This window comes from Dipodomys spectabilis, unplaced genomic scaffold (assembly GCF_019054845.1).
Source record: "Dipodomys spectabilis isolate Male_0828 unplaced genomic scaffold, ASM1905484v1 ptg000308l, whole genome shotgun sequence".
NCBI classification, from domain to species: Eukaryota; Metazoa; Chordata; class Mammalia; order Rodentia; family Heteromyidae; genus Dipodomys; species Dipodomys spectabilis.
This window is the reverse complement of record NW_024870985.1, coordinates 578,217-596,448: the sequence shown is the minus strand read 5'-3', so window position 1 is coordinate 596,448 and position 18,232 is coordinate 578,217.

Sequence of the window (18,232 nt, the reverse complement as noted above, 5' to 3'; positions counted from 1 at the left end):
TCCATATTTGCTAGGAAATCGCCCATTTCTTCCAGATTCTCAAACTTATTAGCATAAAGGTTTGAGAACTATTCCCTTACAATGTTCTGAATCTTGGTTGTTTCTGTGGTGATGTTTCCATTCTCATCTCTGAGTTTGTTTGAGTCTGTTCTCTTTATTTTTTGATGAGATTTGCTAAGGGTCTGTCAATTTTATTGATTTTTTTCAAAGAAGCAGCTCTTTGTTTTGTTGGTTTCATGTTTTTTTTTAATTCTAATTCATTTAATTCTGATTTAATTTTAATTATTTCTTTCTGTCTACTTAATTTTATTTATTTCTTTCTGTCTACTGATTAGTGTTTAGCTTGCTGTTTTTTTCAAGGAGGCTCAGATGTCTCATTAAATTGTTCATTTCAGATCTCCCCAATTTGTTGATGTAGGAACACAGAGCTATAAACTAGCCTCTGAATATTGCCTTTGCTGTATCCCAGAGGAGCTGGTGATTTGTGTGTTCATTTTTTGTTGAATATCATGGACGTTTGAATTTCCTTTCTAATCTCTTCCATGACCCACTGGTTATTCAACAGTGTCTTGTTCAGCTTCCATGTGTTACAAGAATTTCTTTGATGGCTTTTGGTGTTAAGTTTCAATTTTATTATTCCCTTGTGGTGTGAGAGAATGCAGGGCATAACTTCAATATTTCTTTTTTTATTATTCAACCACCACATAAAACACATAAAACTTTTATTGGTTGAGGTGGAGCTTCACAAACTTATTCCCCAGGGTGGGCTTGAACTGCAATCCGCTTGATCTCCCTTTAATTAATTAGGATATAGTTGTGAGCCACCTTGCCTGACTTAAATATTTTGAAGTTAAAAAAATTTTACTTGCTTTGTTTTGTACTTTGTAAAAATAGTATCCCAATGTATGTATTTTTTAATTGTGAGAATACCATACAGAGGAGTTATGATTACGTGGGCAAGATAACGAGTACATTTCTTATCAAGCATTGTTGCCCCCTCTTTGTTTCCCCTTCCCATCCCTTCCCATACTCCCTCCCTCCTCTACCCAATCCTCCCCCCTCCCACCAAAGTTGTAAAGTTCATTTTTCGACATAATCACTTGTACATCTCATTGTTGCAATGGGTCCACCTGTATCCTTAGTTAAATGATTTGATTTTTCCCTTCCCCTCACAAATTGTACCAACATCAAATACAGTGAAAGCAGGGGTTATAACGTGGGGAAGGGACATACAAAGCAACATAGACATCATATCATAAATATGTTAGAAACAATTGCATGAAGGGAAAAACAAACAAAAAACAGTTGAATACTTACCTTGGGACTCATTCCCCTAACATCAACTTATCTGACCTTTTCTGCTTGACTCAGACATATACTACTTATTGCAAATAAGGGAAACCATGAGACCTATGTTTCTTTGGGCCTGGCTTACTTCACTTAATATAATTATTCCAAGTCTTTCCATTTACTAACAAATGGGGCAATGTCATTCTTTCTAATGGAGGCATTTCTAAATTTGGAGAAGTTTGCTTTGTGACTTAACATGTGGTGTGTTTTGGAAAATGTTCCATATGCTGCTGAGAAGAACATGTATTCTGATGCTGCTGGGTGAAATATTTGGTTAATATCTGTTAAATCTAGTTGATCTATGCAGTTATTTAGGTCTGCATATTCTCTGTTGAGTTTTTGCCAAATTGACCTATCTACATTTAATGTCTTTGAATTTATGTGAGATTTGAGGACAGTAGTGTTTCCTGGTGAATATTTAGAACTTTAATATCCTCCTGAAGTACAGATGCCTTAATTAGTATGTAGCAACCTTCTTTATCTCTTCTCACTAATTTTCATTTTAATTCTATTTTATCTGATATTAGGATGGCAACTCTCACCTGTTTATGGGGGTCATTTGCTTTGTAGATTTTATTCCAGCCTTTCACTTTCAGAATATACTCATTATAATGGAAAAATTGTGACTCTTGAAGGCAGCAGATAGAAGGCTCTTGCTTTTTAATCCAAGAGCCTTCTAATACAACTGGACAATCTGTGTCACTTAATTGTAGCATTAAGTCCATTAATATTGAGAGTTAGGACTGAGAGGTGTTTGGTAGTTCCTGCCATGTAATCATCTTCTTGGGGGCTGTGGCAACTGAGTTCTTCCTATGGTTCTTGGATGCTCAGTTTGGATGTGGTCTCTTGGCCTTTATTGTGCTCTTGTTGGTCTTCTATGTTCAAAGCCAGTCTGGGCAGGAAGGTCCATGAAACTCTTATCTCCAATAAAGCAGAAGAAAACTGAAAGTGGCGCTGTAGCTCAAGTGGTAGAGCACTGGCCTTGAGCTAAAGAGCTGAAGGACAGTTACCAGGCCCAGAGTTCAAGCCCCATGACTGACAGAAAAAAAAGGATGCTAGCATGAAATTAATTAGAACAAAAACATTAATTATACTTTGGTTCTTCCTGAAAAGGACATAAGACCCCTCTGAAATTTAAATATATTATACTTGAAGTATGGCATGCTGAACTCAATAAAGACATGCTATTTCATGTGTGTGCATGAGAACTCTGGTTAATTTCTGTAATTGTAACATTGAAACCCTCAGAATATCACTGTATATTGAACACTGGCTTATAAGAATAGCTACACAAAACAGACTTTACAACAAGTTTGGCATGATTTGGACTCAAAATTGTGAATTTATATATATGGATGTGTATATGTGTATATGTGTGTGTATGTGTGTGTTTATTTCTTCAGTGCCATACACTGGGATGTAATGGGAATTCTTTTCACTTAAAATTATAGAGCTTCTTATTGAAGCTAGTTTCTAGAGTCCAGCCTACTTCTCTTCAAAAAATTTCCACCTGAAAAGGATCTCTTCTCTTCAAGAAAGAACCTGTAGTGAGCCGGTTATGTCCTATGCTTCTATGTATATGTGACTCCTAATACTGAGTCAGCTCAGATTCAAGTGTTGTCCCTGTAACAACTATAGTAAGTACATAATCAAAATTAAATGTGCATATGAGGGCTGGAGGAATTTTTCAAGTTGTAGAGCTACAGCCAAACGAATGTGTGGCCTTGGGTTCAAACTTTAATATTGTCAAAAGTATATCATAATTGTTGAAGACTCACAAAATAAAACGTTAAAATGTTTAGTTAGAAATTTCTTATTCAGTTAAACATTTCATGATAAATATTAAATACATGAAATTTAAAGAGTAAACTGTGGTACCATTTTTGGCAATTTTTCACAGCTATATAAAGAACACCACACTTGAATGTTATTAATGCATTTTTTCTAGCTAAAATTAAACACTTTGTTCAAAGATAATTAACCAGTTCCTAGTTATTTTTTCATAATTTTTATTTTAGGTGTGTGTGTGTGTGTTCTTTTTTTGAAAATTTCTTTTAAGCTTTTGGTCCGTTTTTGTTTTTGTTTTTGTTTTGTGTGACTTAATTGCTATTCTGCTCATCTCCGGATATATACTCATCATTGATTATTAGACCTTATTCCTCATTGAATACATATATAATTCAGAAATGTATTACTCAATTCACAACGTCTTAGGCTTAACTTATATAATACTAGTATTATTTCTTTATACCTAAATAATTTTTTATTCCACTTAGAACCTCGATCCTCAGATCTCAGCCTCCTAAGTAGCTAGGATTACAGTTGTGAGCCACTGGTTCCCGGCCATCTTTTTATACTGGTATTGTTGCCAAATGTCCCTAGTTCCATGTGCCTAACTCTGGTCATTTCAGAGTGATTACCTTGATTCTCACATTGGAGCAGTCAGAATTTATTTTGTTCCCTGCCAAGCTTTTCTCAGGATTATTTTTTTTATTGTGAAAATACTGTACAGAGGATATAATTATGGGCAAGATAATGAATACATTTCTTATCAAGCATCATTGTCCCCTCTTTGTTCCCCCTTCCCATCCCTTCCCATACTCTTCCCACCTCCTCCTACCCGGCTTCCCACCGCCCCACACCAAAGTTGTAAAGTTCATTTTTCAACATAACCACTTGTACATCTCCATGTTGCAATGGGTCCACCTGTATCCCTATCTAAATGATTTGTTTTTTTCCCTTCCCCTCCACAAATTATACCAACATCAAATACAGTGAAAGCATGGGTTATACCGTGGGAGAGGGACATACAAAACAACAAAGAAATATCTTATAAATATGTTAGAAACAATTGCATGAAAGGAAAAACAAACAAAAAACAGTTGGGGTTCATTCCCCTAACATCAACTTATCTGACCTTTTCTGCTTGACTCAGACATATACTAGTTATTGCAAATAAGGGAAACTATGGGACTTATGTTTCTTTGGGCCTGGCTTACTTCACTTAATACAATTTTTTCCAAGCCTTTTCTCAGGATTATTTTTGTTAGAAGATAATAAAAGCAAGATGTGTGATAAGTAAGAATGAACTTAAAAATTGAGTGTACCCATCTTTTAAATTTAGAGCATCGGAGTCAACATGCAATATTTGCATATTTCATTTTAGTCTTCATAGCTAAGTTACTCGTTCATCTTCCTGTCGCAAAAAGTGAACACTGGAGTAATATGGTCATCAGTGTAAATTCACTTGATAGATATTTGTGTATTGCCCACAATATACAAAGTAGTTTTATGCTTTTCAAATAATTTATAAAAAGATTAGGAAAGGAAATATAGAAGGATGAGGAGAAAAGAAGAAACAAGCAGTGAACAGTCAAAAAAATTAAAATATTTATTTCACTGTATTGGATGTCTTTCTATATTTCAAGTTGGCAAACGAACACTTTTTTAAATCTTTAAGTAGTTGTACAAAGGAGTTCCTTATAAATAATGGGATAACTTTAATCAAAAGGCACTGTTTTCACAAACATTTTCTGTGTATATGTCTACAATTTTTATGTCGTCTATGTGGAATGCTCCCTTTACTAATATATAGTGACTGTCTTCAAAGCTTCTGAATAATTTTGTTTAAAGTTTACTTAGTTATGTTTTATAGGGGATTAATTTACCAAACAGCATAGTATATGGGTAGAACAATAAAAATTCTTGGTGTACAGCTTAAAAGTTAGCTGTTACAAATAAGGAGAGTGGGCTAGGAAGATAACTCATTGGTAGAGTGCTTTCCTTGCATGCATGAGGCCCTGGGTTCGATTCCTCAGCACCACATAAGCAGAAAAAGCTGAATGTGTCACTGTGCCTCACGTAGTAGAGTGCTCGCCTTGAGCTGCAGAGCTGAGGGACAGATCCAAGGCCCGAGTTCAGGCTGCCCCAAGACCGACAAAAAAAGGGTGAGGGAGTAAATAAGGGAACAGGATGATTGTGAAAAGGGGAGTTGGTGTGAGGACTGAAAACGTACAAAATATGGTTATGTAGCAATGGAATTTAGATCTTGTTGAGAAGCATGTTATCATGAGGATAATATATAATGGGTTAGAAAAATTTAGCAAAATAAGGAAAGGAAGGGGCAGAATAAACTATCAGAAGAGTGATTTGTGAGAGACACTAAAAGAAAAACTAAAGAGAAAAAATAACAGTACACACAAAAAGACAAAAGTGTGAAAAATGTAGAGTCATAATTAAATTTTAGTCTTTGGTGAGGATAATGAATGTCTATGGAACTGCATCAGAAAAATAGATGAGCTCTTTGGATCTCTGTATTCCTCAGGTAATTGGAGCAGGGTAATATGGTGGGGATCAAATGGATGATGTAGGGTAATAGAAATTACCTAGAGTTAGTCTCTCTTCCAATACAGCAGTCAGCAGTCCCGGATGTGGCATGGAACAGCTGGGGTGGTGATGAGGTCTCTGGCCATTACAGTGACTTAGAATGCTATTTACATCCATGAGGCCTATGCTTCACCTTTCTCAACAAGTTTACTGCCTGCCCTAGCTGTTCCATGGTGAGCTTTTCACTTTTCCACATACTTCTCTCTATGAAGCTCTCTATGAGTGGAAAGCAAATGGATTACAGACACTGTGAGATTTCTTGTACTGTTAATGTCTTTCTTCTTAAGATAAAGATATAGATAAGTATTTTCTGAATGCTCACCATTCTTAGAAATATAACAAAGAGAGTCGGATACCAGTTGGTGATTCAAAGTCTTCCCCAGCAGAAAGTCCCCATGAGACTCCTATCTTCCATTAACCACTCAAATAAATGTGGAGCTGTGGTTTCACATGGTAAAGTGCTAGCCTTGAACAAAATGAGATCAGGAACAGCAGCTCCCAGGCCCTATGTTCTAGCCAGCATCTTCTTGTTTGCTTCCTTTTGTCTTGGGGCTTGAGACCCGAATGCCCATGAGTAAGGTGTATCTTCACCCATTCACAGGTCCACAGCCATGTGAGGCCTTTCAGTTAGCCTGCATAATGAAAAGTTTTCTGAGAATGTGATGTATTTGTGATAGATACTGAGCCTGGTTTGAGAGTGGCTAGCAAGGAGTAACGTGGCCTATGAGGAAGTTCATAAACCTCAACCACTGGTCTGTACAGGACTTGTTATATGATACTTTAATATGCCTCATTAGCTGAAGGATTACTCAAGAAACACACACTGCCCTACCCAGGCTGGGAAGTTCTGTGTATCATCTACTGGGGCTAAAAAAATTTCACCTCAATGGCTTGCATACTTACAGGTGCAGATCTTCATATAATAAGGCACTAGGAAATGTCTGGAAGAATTTGGCCATTTTGACTCCTGACCCCTCATTTATTAATAATTTTTTAGATAGGACATCACTTCCTGGCCAAGATATGTATCTGGGCCCATTTATGTACCCACAAAGTTAGGATTAGATATGCAAACAACCATATTCCGATGTTGGCCAAAAGGGTCTCATAAAGTTCTATACACAACTAACTTGTACTCCTAAGTAAATAACATCAAATACTTGGTCTACCGAGCCCAATTTATATTCAAGAATTCTAGTGAAAAGACTAAGAAACTGATTATACAGTTGCGGGAGGGGGGGAAATGATGGAAGAGGTAATATTCTTCAAAATGACTTTCACTCATAGACTGACATGTTGGACATGAACCTTTTGTACAGTTAATTAAAAGATATATATTTTTTTAAAGAAACAGACTCTGGTGGATAGCATAGGTATATACTTCCATTTATGATTGTCATACCTCTAGCTACCAAGTTCTTTAATTGAATAAGTCTCAGCATGAAAAAATCAAACATATTTGAAATTATTTGCTGTACATACATGAGTATTGTGTACTGGTGTGTGTTCACAATCTAATGTTTTCACTGAAGGCATTGTATACATTTACTAGCTGAATGATGCTATAATAGTTAAACATGACAGACTTTGTCACAGAGCTCTAAAACAAATAGCACTTAAAGCAACCTGTATTGACAGGATATATATGTATTAAAAATAACGAAGACTTTTTATGAAGTTAGGCAATTAAGAGAATAGATTCTAGAGCCAAGTTGCCTGGATTTTAGCCCAACCAGTGTCATTTATAAACATTTTCATTTTGAAAATGTCATTTATCCTCTGTTTGGATATCACATTTTCTTTAAATGGAAAAAAGAAAAACAGCATGTTTGCATAAAGTTTTATGAGGAACATATGAACTAATTCAGGTAAAATATAAAGAATATGCTTGTCACTATTTGCCAGAGAAAAATAAACATTGATAGGGTATCTAAGTACATGGATTTATCCAAAGTCAGAAGAATAACTTATGTTTACAAACTGGAGTCAGTCTTGCTGTGTACATGTAACTCATGTTTATAATCTTAGCTAATCAGAAGGATGAGATCTGAGATCATGGTTCAAGTCAGTGGGGACAGGAAAGTCCATTGATGCTCTTCTCTCCAATTAACCAGAAAACAAAACAAAACAAAAATACTAGAAGCTGAGCTGTGGCTCAACTGGTAGAGTACTAGCCTTGAGAACATAAAGTCAGGGATAGTACTCAGGTCCTGAGTTGCAGCATTAGGTCTAGCATAGACACAAACACACACACACACACACACACACACACACACACACACACATACAGAGAGCATATTAGAGTCAGTCTTTAACATCACAACAATACTCATTAGTTGGCTGACAAAATACATTAATGTACTAAAAATAAACGGAAAACATATTGTCAGATATAATAGTATTAGAATATTGTTTTAATCTATAGAATCAAGTGACTTAAAACACCTTTGTATTTTAATAACTTTAGGAATTAAAATATATTTTTGCCATATGTCATCAATTTTACATTTTTCAAGATTTGGTAAATATTTTCTGATTGCTTACTATCCTTAGAAATATACCAAATAGAGCTGGGTACCCAGTTGCAGTTTGAAGTCTCCCTGGGCAGAAAAGTGCCTGTGAGACTCTTATCTCCCACTAACCATTCAAAACACTGGAAGTAAAGATGTGGCTACAAGTGGTAGAGTGCTAGCCTTGAGCAAAATGAGCTCAGGAACAGCTCCCAGGCCCTGTGTTCAAGTCCCACGACCAACAAAAAGAAAGAAAGAAAACAAGGAAGAAAATAATCTATCAAAGAAACTATTTTTGTTTGCCATTAGTAGCCATAAGTACATCGAAGTTGCAAATTCTATCTTGATAGCTAAATTACAGGAACTAATGAAGGAGCATTTTTATTCAAAGTTTGCAATACGGTCCCTTTTTCTCTTCCTTTTTATTTCCCTTCTTTAATATTTTCCTCACTTATGTTTTTCCCTTCTTTCTCCTTCTCTTCCTTCTTGTTCTTTCTCGGTCAAGATAATAAACTGTACATTTCCTGCTGCAAAATACCTTGTTTTCCCCATTTATCTATCAGGTGATCATTTTAGGACTGGTTTCAAGTGCCTCCATATTATTTAAAGAAGCTTGGAAAAATCCTCCTGAAAAGTTCTAGGTCTGGCTTTTGACTTAAAAAGACACAACCATAGTTGTCATTCTTTTTTATTTTTATTATTTTATTTTATTTGTGAACATACTGTACAGAGGGGTTACAATTACATGGGCAGGATAATGCATACATTTCTTACCAAGCATTGCAGCCTCCTCCTTTGTTTCCCCTTCAAATCCCTTCCTAGCCTCCCCCCTCCCCCCCACCCAATCCTTCCTCCCCCTCCCCCTCCCCCGCACCGACGTTGCAAAGCTCTTTTTGACATGACAACTCTTCTTCCTATTGGCAATGCAAGGAAAGGGGTCTCTAGTTCTTCAACACAAACATTGTCTGCTTCTCTTAAAAATAATGAAAAGCATTGGATTAGTTTTCATGGGAAAAAAGTCAATTGTTTGTTGGAAAGATCTATAGCTTTATTGGCTTCCCTATTTAAACTGAATATATTGCTTTCAAATAATGGCTAAGGTTGTATCTCTCCTTGTTTATAATTCAATATATGTGATATATGCACTCCCTTTCCCAAAAAAATGAGAGAGGAAGAAAAAAAGAGAGGTAAAGAGAAAAGAGCAAGAGAGCAGGACAGAGAAGGAAATAGGAAGTAAGAGATTTGCATCAATGATATGATGATTGGTGATTGTTTTCAGTGACACTGACATTCTTAATTATACTCAGGAGCCCTAGTGATAGCTGAAAAACAATTTTGAACATAAGCTTTTGTAGAGTATTCAGTTTTTAAAAATGTACTGTTTCAAGCACATTAGGACATGTTAAAAATCAAACAGTATAATAACAAAGACAAACAAAAGAGGTGTTATTTAAATATTGACACTTAGTGAAAGCACTTTAAAGTACTAGGCCCATTAGTTGTAATACACTTCACATACAAAAGCAACATTTTATTACTCTATTGATTCTTTCTTTTTTAATTTTTATATTATAATTATTCAGGAACAATACAAAAAGGAAAATACATTTCTTCTTCAGTAATTCTAAAACTATCCCTCTTTGTCAACCACTAACTACATGAATATAAGGAGAAAAAAGAGATTCTATTTGGTGATCAGAGCTTTTAAATGATGATGAATTGAAAAATAAGTATACTAAATTTTAACTCAGTCAGTTCCCATAACAAACAATATTTAGTAAATTCTTCTGTGTGAAAGATGATTTGAAGAGTGTTCAAATGTGTATGAATAATAAAACAAAATATTCAACTGCTATATTTACAGTGTAAATGGTAATGGTAAAGAAGTTAGATCAATTACAACAGCCATTTTTCTATATTGAGATTTACCGAATACAGTTTCATATAATAGGCATTATCATTATATTGTGAATTATAAAACCGAAATTTAGAATGATTGTTATCTACACAGTTCCTCATTTAGTAACTACAAGATTTTGTCCCAAACAATTTGTAACCTCTGAACCATTAAAAGTTTTATAAAAGTAAGTGATGGGTAGTATGGAAATGTGGAGAAAACTATGTACTATGGGAAAATAAATATATAGCCAGATGATTATGACTAATGCCTGTAATCCTAGCTACTCAGTAGGCTGAGATCTGAGGATCACTTTTCCAGGCAGGAAAGTCCATGAGTCTCTTAACTCCAATAAGCTACTAGAAAAAGCTGGGAGTCGTGTTATGGTTCAAAGTGGTAGGGCTCTAGTCTTGAAAAATAAAGCACAAAGGCAGTGCCCAGGCCTTGAGTTCAAAGGCCCATGACTGCCAAAAATTTAAAAAAAATTAAAAATATAAGAAAGTAAATATCCATTACCATATATTTGAAAGACAAGAAATACAAAGGCAGAAAAAGGTGTATGCCTGAGCATTTTTAAAGTTGTGAGATTATTGAATACAAATTATATTAAAAATAATCTTACAGTTGAGAAATAATACCATTGTAACCATGCAAAATGATTGCAATATTTTGTAAAGTTTCAAACAGCAAAATTTAAATAGCTTTTCTATTTTTATGGGAAAGCTATCGTCTTTTCTCAAACACAGGCATAACACTTGCAGCCAGTTCACATAATGAAGTTTAATAAATATTTGTATTCAAGATTTTTAAATAGTACCCAGGCCTGCATTCGGAATATAGCAAACATTCAGTTGTTATATTTATACTAAAGTTGAAAATGGTAAAATGGACGATTCCTTTCTTATTTAGATATTTATTGTAATCAGAAATTATATTTTTGTTCGCTTCATTGTAGAATTACAAGTTTATTTCTTTCTGTATCTTTATAATAGCTAAAATTGTTTAATGTGGAAGAAAAACAGTATATCTTATCCTTTCTAGGTGTCAATTATTTCATATTTTTATACATTAATTCATGAAAGGAAAAAAAACTCCAGGAAAAGCAAGACATTATCTCAATCCATGTAAACCAAACTGCTAAAGACTGCAAAGATATGTAATGAACACCTGGCATATCAGTGAAGTCATCCAGCTCCAGATTTATTCTGTAAAGCTATTATATAAATCATTTATGTGTAGTATCATTTGTCTTAAATGATCAGATATTACATTCAAAGAAGACATTACCTTCAGGTTCTTATGTCTCCTTTCAATTGGTTATTGTTATTTTCATATTACCACAATGATTTATTTCTGGCTTAATTACTGCAGTTTTGTAAAAAATACTGTGAATAAGAAACATCCATCTATTCTGTTACTTTGTGGTTGCCTTGGCACCCTTGTTTCTTTCCATTTCCAAATATACTACAGACAACTTTGTCAGGCAATCTCAGTGAGATAATTTTTTTAAAAAATTGTATTTTAATTGCTACATTTTTAAATCAATAAGCCCAATTTGGAGAGAACTGACTCTTTCAAGATTTATGTTGCTTTTTATATAATTATGTCTGTGAATGAAGTCAAGTCTTCTTTTTGACCTTGAGCATTTCATGTATCCTTGTCAATTATTTGTGAGATGGTTTTTAGAAAAAAGTCCTAAAATTATGTGCTTTGTATTTGTTTACAGTGGGCACTTAGGAAAACTTTCTTTTAGAGTGGAATGTTAATGTGACCTTGGCTTTCAAATCTCTTAGGATTTTGTTTTGATCACATCTTTAAAATAGAAGTCATGGTAATGTGAGAAGACTTTTAGATTTTTGTTATCATTTTGTTGAAAGTTATTAACTTGTGATACTGGGACAGATTTTGAGACTCTGGTGCAAGTTGTGTCTAGGAATCCACAAGTTGTCAAGGTGATAATTTTTAAGATTAATATCATATTACAAAACAATCTCATTTTCGAGTACACATTTATTCAGGTAGAATAATTATTTATTTCAACAATGCTAAAGTTTATATAGTTTTATGTCAGGGAAGTTTCCTGAACATTTATACACTCACTTTAATAAAAATGCAACCCTTTTTTATTTATTGAACTAGTTTATAGTTTTAATTATCTGACTATTTGGAATATATAAGACATTGTGAAATACACACACACACACACACACACACACACATATTTGGTTTTTGTCTTCAGTTACAGACACAGAGCTCCTAAAACTTTTGTCAATTTGAGCAATAGATCAACCTCTTGTTCTAATATTGGGCCTTTGATACCAGATCCTAACAAAAATCTCCTAAGACCTTTTAAATTCCCTGGGTGGTTTCAGCATTGACATAGAGCTTCTTAGTCTCTTGATACTTTCAGAATGATTGGGATATCTTTATTAAAATGAGATTATTCTCGATGGAGTCATGGAAAGCCCCTGGATAGGTGAAGAGGGTCTGACTGCTTACTAGCAGCCACATGTTAGGGGGTAGGGTAGAAGCTGAAGTTTGAGTTTATCAGCACTGGCTGATGGAATTACTTATATTCTTGTAATGAAGCCTTTATACAAACCCAAAAGGAAAGTTTTTTTTTTTAAATAGAACAATAAATGTTCTATTTTTTAAAAGAACAAAAATGCCTTTATGGGAAATGAAAAAAACTCCGGGTATGAAAAAATGAAAATTGTTTCCCTTATTTGCAATAACTAGACTATGTCTAGGACAAGCAGAAAAGGTCAAAAGCTACATACAAATGACCATATAAGCTGATGTTAAGTGAAATGAACCTCAAGATAAGGACACAAGACATTGTATCTTTCTTGCTGTTGTTTTTAATGTACCTATAATATACTGTGATTTTTTTGTTTCTTTTGTATTTTCTTCCCCCATGGTATAACCACTGTTTTCACTGTATTTGATTCCTGTGCCCTGAATCTTGTATACCCATTTTTCTAATTTAGGGAGCAGAATTTTCTAATTTAGGGAGGTGAACAAAATGCTGAATACAGGATACAGGATATAGGTTAGCCCATTGTAACAATGAGATATACAAGACACTATGTTAAAAATGAACTTTACAGGTTTGGGGATGGGAGGGAGAAGTTGGGGAGATGGGAAGGGAAGGTATGCTAGGGAAAAAACAAAGGAAGAGGTAACAATGCTCAATAGGAAATGTACTCATTACATTACTCATGTAGCTGTAACTCATTTGTATAGTATCTTTATAATAAAATACATATTAAAAAAGTTAGATGATATGCAGAAGAATTTAAAGAAAAGTAGCTGACTCTAACATACGTCTATCTATCTATCTATCTATCTATCTATCTATCTATCTATCTATCTGTCAATATCTACCTCTATCTACTTTAAGTATATTTTGGAGGTGATAAGCAGTAAGACCTCCACTGCGGAAAGTAAAATCAGAATTTGAAGAACAAATTTGAGGAATCAAGTATTTAGAAAAGGACAAAGAGTTGAGAGTTGGAGGGATAGCCAAAAAGAGGACTATAGTCATGCTATGATGAGCTGGAAAGGAGAAACAGTGACAGCGTTAGAATTTTAAATAGAAGGTACCTACAGATAATGTTTTACTGATGACTTGCACTATTTAGTAAAAGAGTTTAATATTTTAGCTATTTTAAAAACTAAAAAGTACAATACGGTACATTACAAAGTACAAAAGTACAGAAGGACAGTTTTCATATGATTTTTGGATGGTAGCACAGTCAGAGAGGGCAGAGAATGCCAGATTCCATCACATATACTTTCTCTTATGCATTTTCCCATTAGAATCTATTAATATCATTGCAATATATTTTATAATAGATGAGTAAATTAAAATGAAGTGGTTGTGTTATCCTCTGTGAGCAACTCTAGTAATTAGAATACCTTGAAGCCTCTGATTTATAGTTAGACATGAAGAAGTATAAAAGACAACATACTACTTGCAGTTTGTTCTGAAACAGTGGAGAAACTTCAGGAAGTGAGCCTGTGCCAGACTTGTTTTAAATTATATATATAATATGAAATCGATGAATCTGGAGTCAAAGTGTTGAGTGATTTTGTAAGAGAATAGAGGAAACTATTTGGATTTTCTTTTTAAAATAATAGATGAAGTTATTGCTAATATCCTTTAATGAACTATGTGTTAAAAACAATATATGCTTGTACAAAATATAACGATAGATAGATAGATAGATAGGTGGGTAGATAGATAGATAGATAGATGTGTTTATACTTTCTAGTAGAATCTTATATATTTGCCAACCATTGATCCTGGATACTACTAATGACTTAGAGAATTAGAAGCATATGTGATTATATTGACAAACGTATTTAGGAATAAAATATATCTGATGTTACATATTCAAGCAATGCAACAGTGACACTCATAATATAATATGTTGGAAATGAACTGTACTATTTGGGAGTGGGGTTTAGGAGAGGGAAAGGGGGAGAAAAATGAGGAAGGGTGTAACATGTTCAACTACCTTACATATGTAACTGTATCTCCTCTGTAGATCACCTTGACAATAAAATTAATTTAAAAAATAAAGTCTGACATCCAAAACGTACTAATTTCTTATCCAATAACTTTATATGTATTGAGATATACAGCCTAAACTCATTGTCATAAATGAAATGAAAGAATTGTATGATACTATATGATATGTTATACTTTCAATATTTATACTTTCAATATTAAAGACCAGTTTGGTCATCTATATGTATAATTTAAACATGAATGAATAACATGGTTAATAATTGTGAATCTATTCAATTGGTTTCTTAAAATATAGACAAATATTGTAAAAACTGTAAAGTAGAAAAATAAAGAAAATATTCAGGTTTTAGGATTATAAGCAATGATACTAATATTTCATATCTGCAGCTGAAAATACTTAACAAAATACATGTTGCCAGCCGTTTGCAGATTTTCTAGATTACAACAAATGACTTTTAAAAGCCATGTACCAGATGGAGAAATGCTCATATTTCCTGAATGTTAATAAAGTTTGGTTATATAACAAATTCAACACAGGAATAAGAAGTGCATTGTTATGAGACTTATAAATGATTTTGTCACATTGTCAGCTGTCACAAGAAACTGCTCATCTGCCCATATTTGGGCATGATTCTCATGTTTACTATCTTTAATTATAATTAAATACTGACAAAGTTCGTTCTTGATACAAATCAGACTTACAGGCTAACATTAGTTTTATAGATAACAATTCTAATAAATCTGACACTAAATCTTTGCAGTAATTTTAAGAATGCATGAATATTTTATTACGCAACTTTCTATTCAGACTGATATTAGAGAACCACCATGCGAAAATATTTAAAAGATGAATATGGAACACATGCACCATGACTTCCTGATTTATGATTCAGTGTGCTTTCAAAGCCATTTCTCTTAATACTCAAATGCCTCTGAAATGAGAGAATTCATAGTAGAACTTAGCCACTGATAACATTGAGCAATCAAGAAACCCAAATTATTGATCATTTTAGTATTAAAAATTTGCCTGGCCAGATGCAGCACTCTGTCTAAGGGCAAAAATGTCTCTCAGGAACACCAAATCAGTGTCCAATTAATAGGAAAGATAGCCACTCCATTTATTGTACCAACCAAAAAAAAATGAAAAGGATATAGCAAGGACATCAATGTACTAACATGAACAGTCATGTAATAAAACTCTAGAACAATGAGCCCAATGTATTGCTAGAGTGTCAGTACGTGATATTGAAATGAGAGGGTAATTTGTCTCAATTATAGAAAGTATCCAATTTGGCCATCTGCTTCTTTTAGCTCGGCATGCTAAGTAGAATCTTTAGAATTATTTAAATTCTCTGACATATTCAAGTTAAAATAATGTTGTTTAACTTGAAAGCCACCCAGAAATTTCTGTTTTAATTAATGATATATTAGTTGCAAGACTAAAGTACTTGAATTATTACTTTTGTTTTACAGTCTAGGTTTGGAGGAAAGCTGGTAGATCCTGCAAAGTAACAACAGGCTGCCAGCACCAAAGAAAGTAATGGGCCCCTAATCTCATCCCTTACCAGTTCATGCGAACAGGGAGGACGAGTCTTTTGTGATGAATTTAGCTAGCTCTTTCTCTTTGATATTTCTTTTTGAATAAAGCATAAATTTCTTTGGATTGAGATGTGCACCTCACAGGGCCATTAAAACTTGTTTGTGCTGCTACCACTCAGGACATACATTCAAACATGAGTTAATTGAAAACAGTGGTTACTGATTATGTGAATGACAAAATGTTGATATTTCAAACCCACATGATTAAGTGTGGAATGAATTTGTTTGTGTATATAGCAAGAAAAATAGTTATATCACTGATCTTAATAAACTTCATGGAGATGTAGGCTCAAAGACATACACCCAGATTCTTCATTACATTCAGAAAATAAATGAATGCATTGCTCTCTTCCAGTTCCAAGAGCAAAAGATGTAGAAGCATTGATCTGATTGATTTCTGGAGAAACAATCTATCATGTCTGGGTGTTGTTCTGGGTCTTGTTCCCTGTGCAAATTCTGATATGTGAATTTACATGTCTCTCGTGATTCAGAGAGCATTGTTTTTTGGTAACTGTAACAAAGTATAATTTTGCCTCACAGTTATCCATACTTACTTGTATTTACAGTCCTCTGTAGTGACTTAATTTTGAGAGCTAGTCTATAGCAGAGTGTACAGCCAATCATAAAGTATTATATATTTCAAAGTGGTAGTAAATTTCAAATGTCTTACCATAAAAATGGATAGGAAGATGACCTTGCCACATTTTGTACACATATCAAAATCTGTTGTACCTCATAAATGTCTATAATAGTTATACATCCATAAAATAATGCGAATAATAAATATGGTATTCTCAATAAGTGGGAAGACAAACCTGGAAGCAACCTTTCCAGCCTGCTCTGGTTCAAAGGCACATGCTTCTGTGTGCAGAGCAGATGGAGGCCACAAAGTGATCATGACTTGGTAACAACTCACGTCAAGAAGTCTGGAAAGGTGTACACTACTACTCAAGCTGGTGAGAAGGCTTTGCAGATTATATTAAACGTGACGTGCTAAAGTATCTCTGACTTGGAGGCAGAATCTGTGTGTTCACCTCTGTGCTCTGTCACGGGCCAGCTTATTGGGGAAAACAAAACCAAAACTATCATATAGGAATCAGAAGAGGATGGAAAGAGCATGCCTCTGAGCTGTATGTATTCCCTGCTCATTTTCATATGTCAAATCTTATCCAGCTTCCAACATTATGCAGAACTGCCCTCAGCATCAAAAGGTAAATAAGCAGCATGGACGGACCGACAGCCCTCTAGGCCATGCAATAACCTGATATAGTCACATGGTCTCACGATGGAATTTGAGTAGGAAGAGCTGGCATCTGCATACCCATCTTTGCAGTCTGACCCTGGGCCCAGAACATTTTTTAAAAAAATTATGTTCAATAGACCGTTCATTCCCTATATCTTCAGATTTGTTTAGTCCACGTCTTTTTCTTTGCGTGTATGGTGCCATAAAGAGCAATCAGAGAATTCACAAATTCCTGAGTGATGTTAAGTGAGTTTCTTTTCACTCATGGAAGGGAAACCTTGTGTTCTTTGAGATCACAACTTGTTTATACTTGTCAGAGAAAAAGTGAATGAAGCGTTAGAGGTGTCCCTTTCACTCATAAAGCATGTCTTCACCTTCCTTTGGAAGTTTATGTTGCCCTTCTTATTTTTTGTCAGTTCTGGAGCATGAACTTAGGGTCTGGGCATTACCCCTGAGCTTTTTTGTTCAAGTTTAGCACTCTACCACTTTGAGCCACAGCATGACTTCAAGATGGTGCCTTTCGGATATCCTCACTTTCATGTCCAGACTCAAAAAAAAAGACTATCGGTGTTTTTTTTTAATTGTGAAAATACTCTCACAGCTGGGTTACAATTACATGAGCAAGGTAGTAAGTACATTTCCTGTTGAACATTGTTGCCTCCTCCTTTGTTTTCCCCTACCATCCCTTCCCTATTGCCTCCTCAGCTACC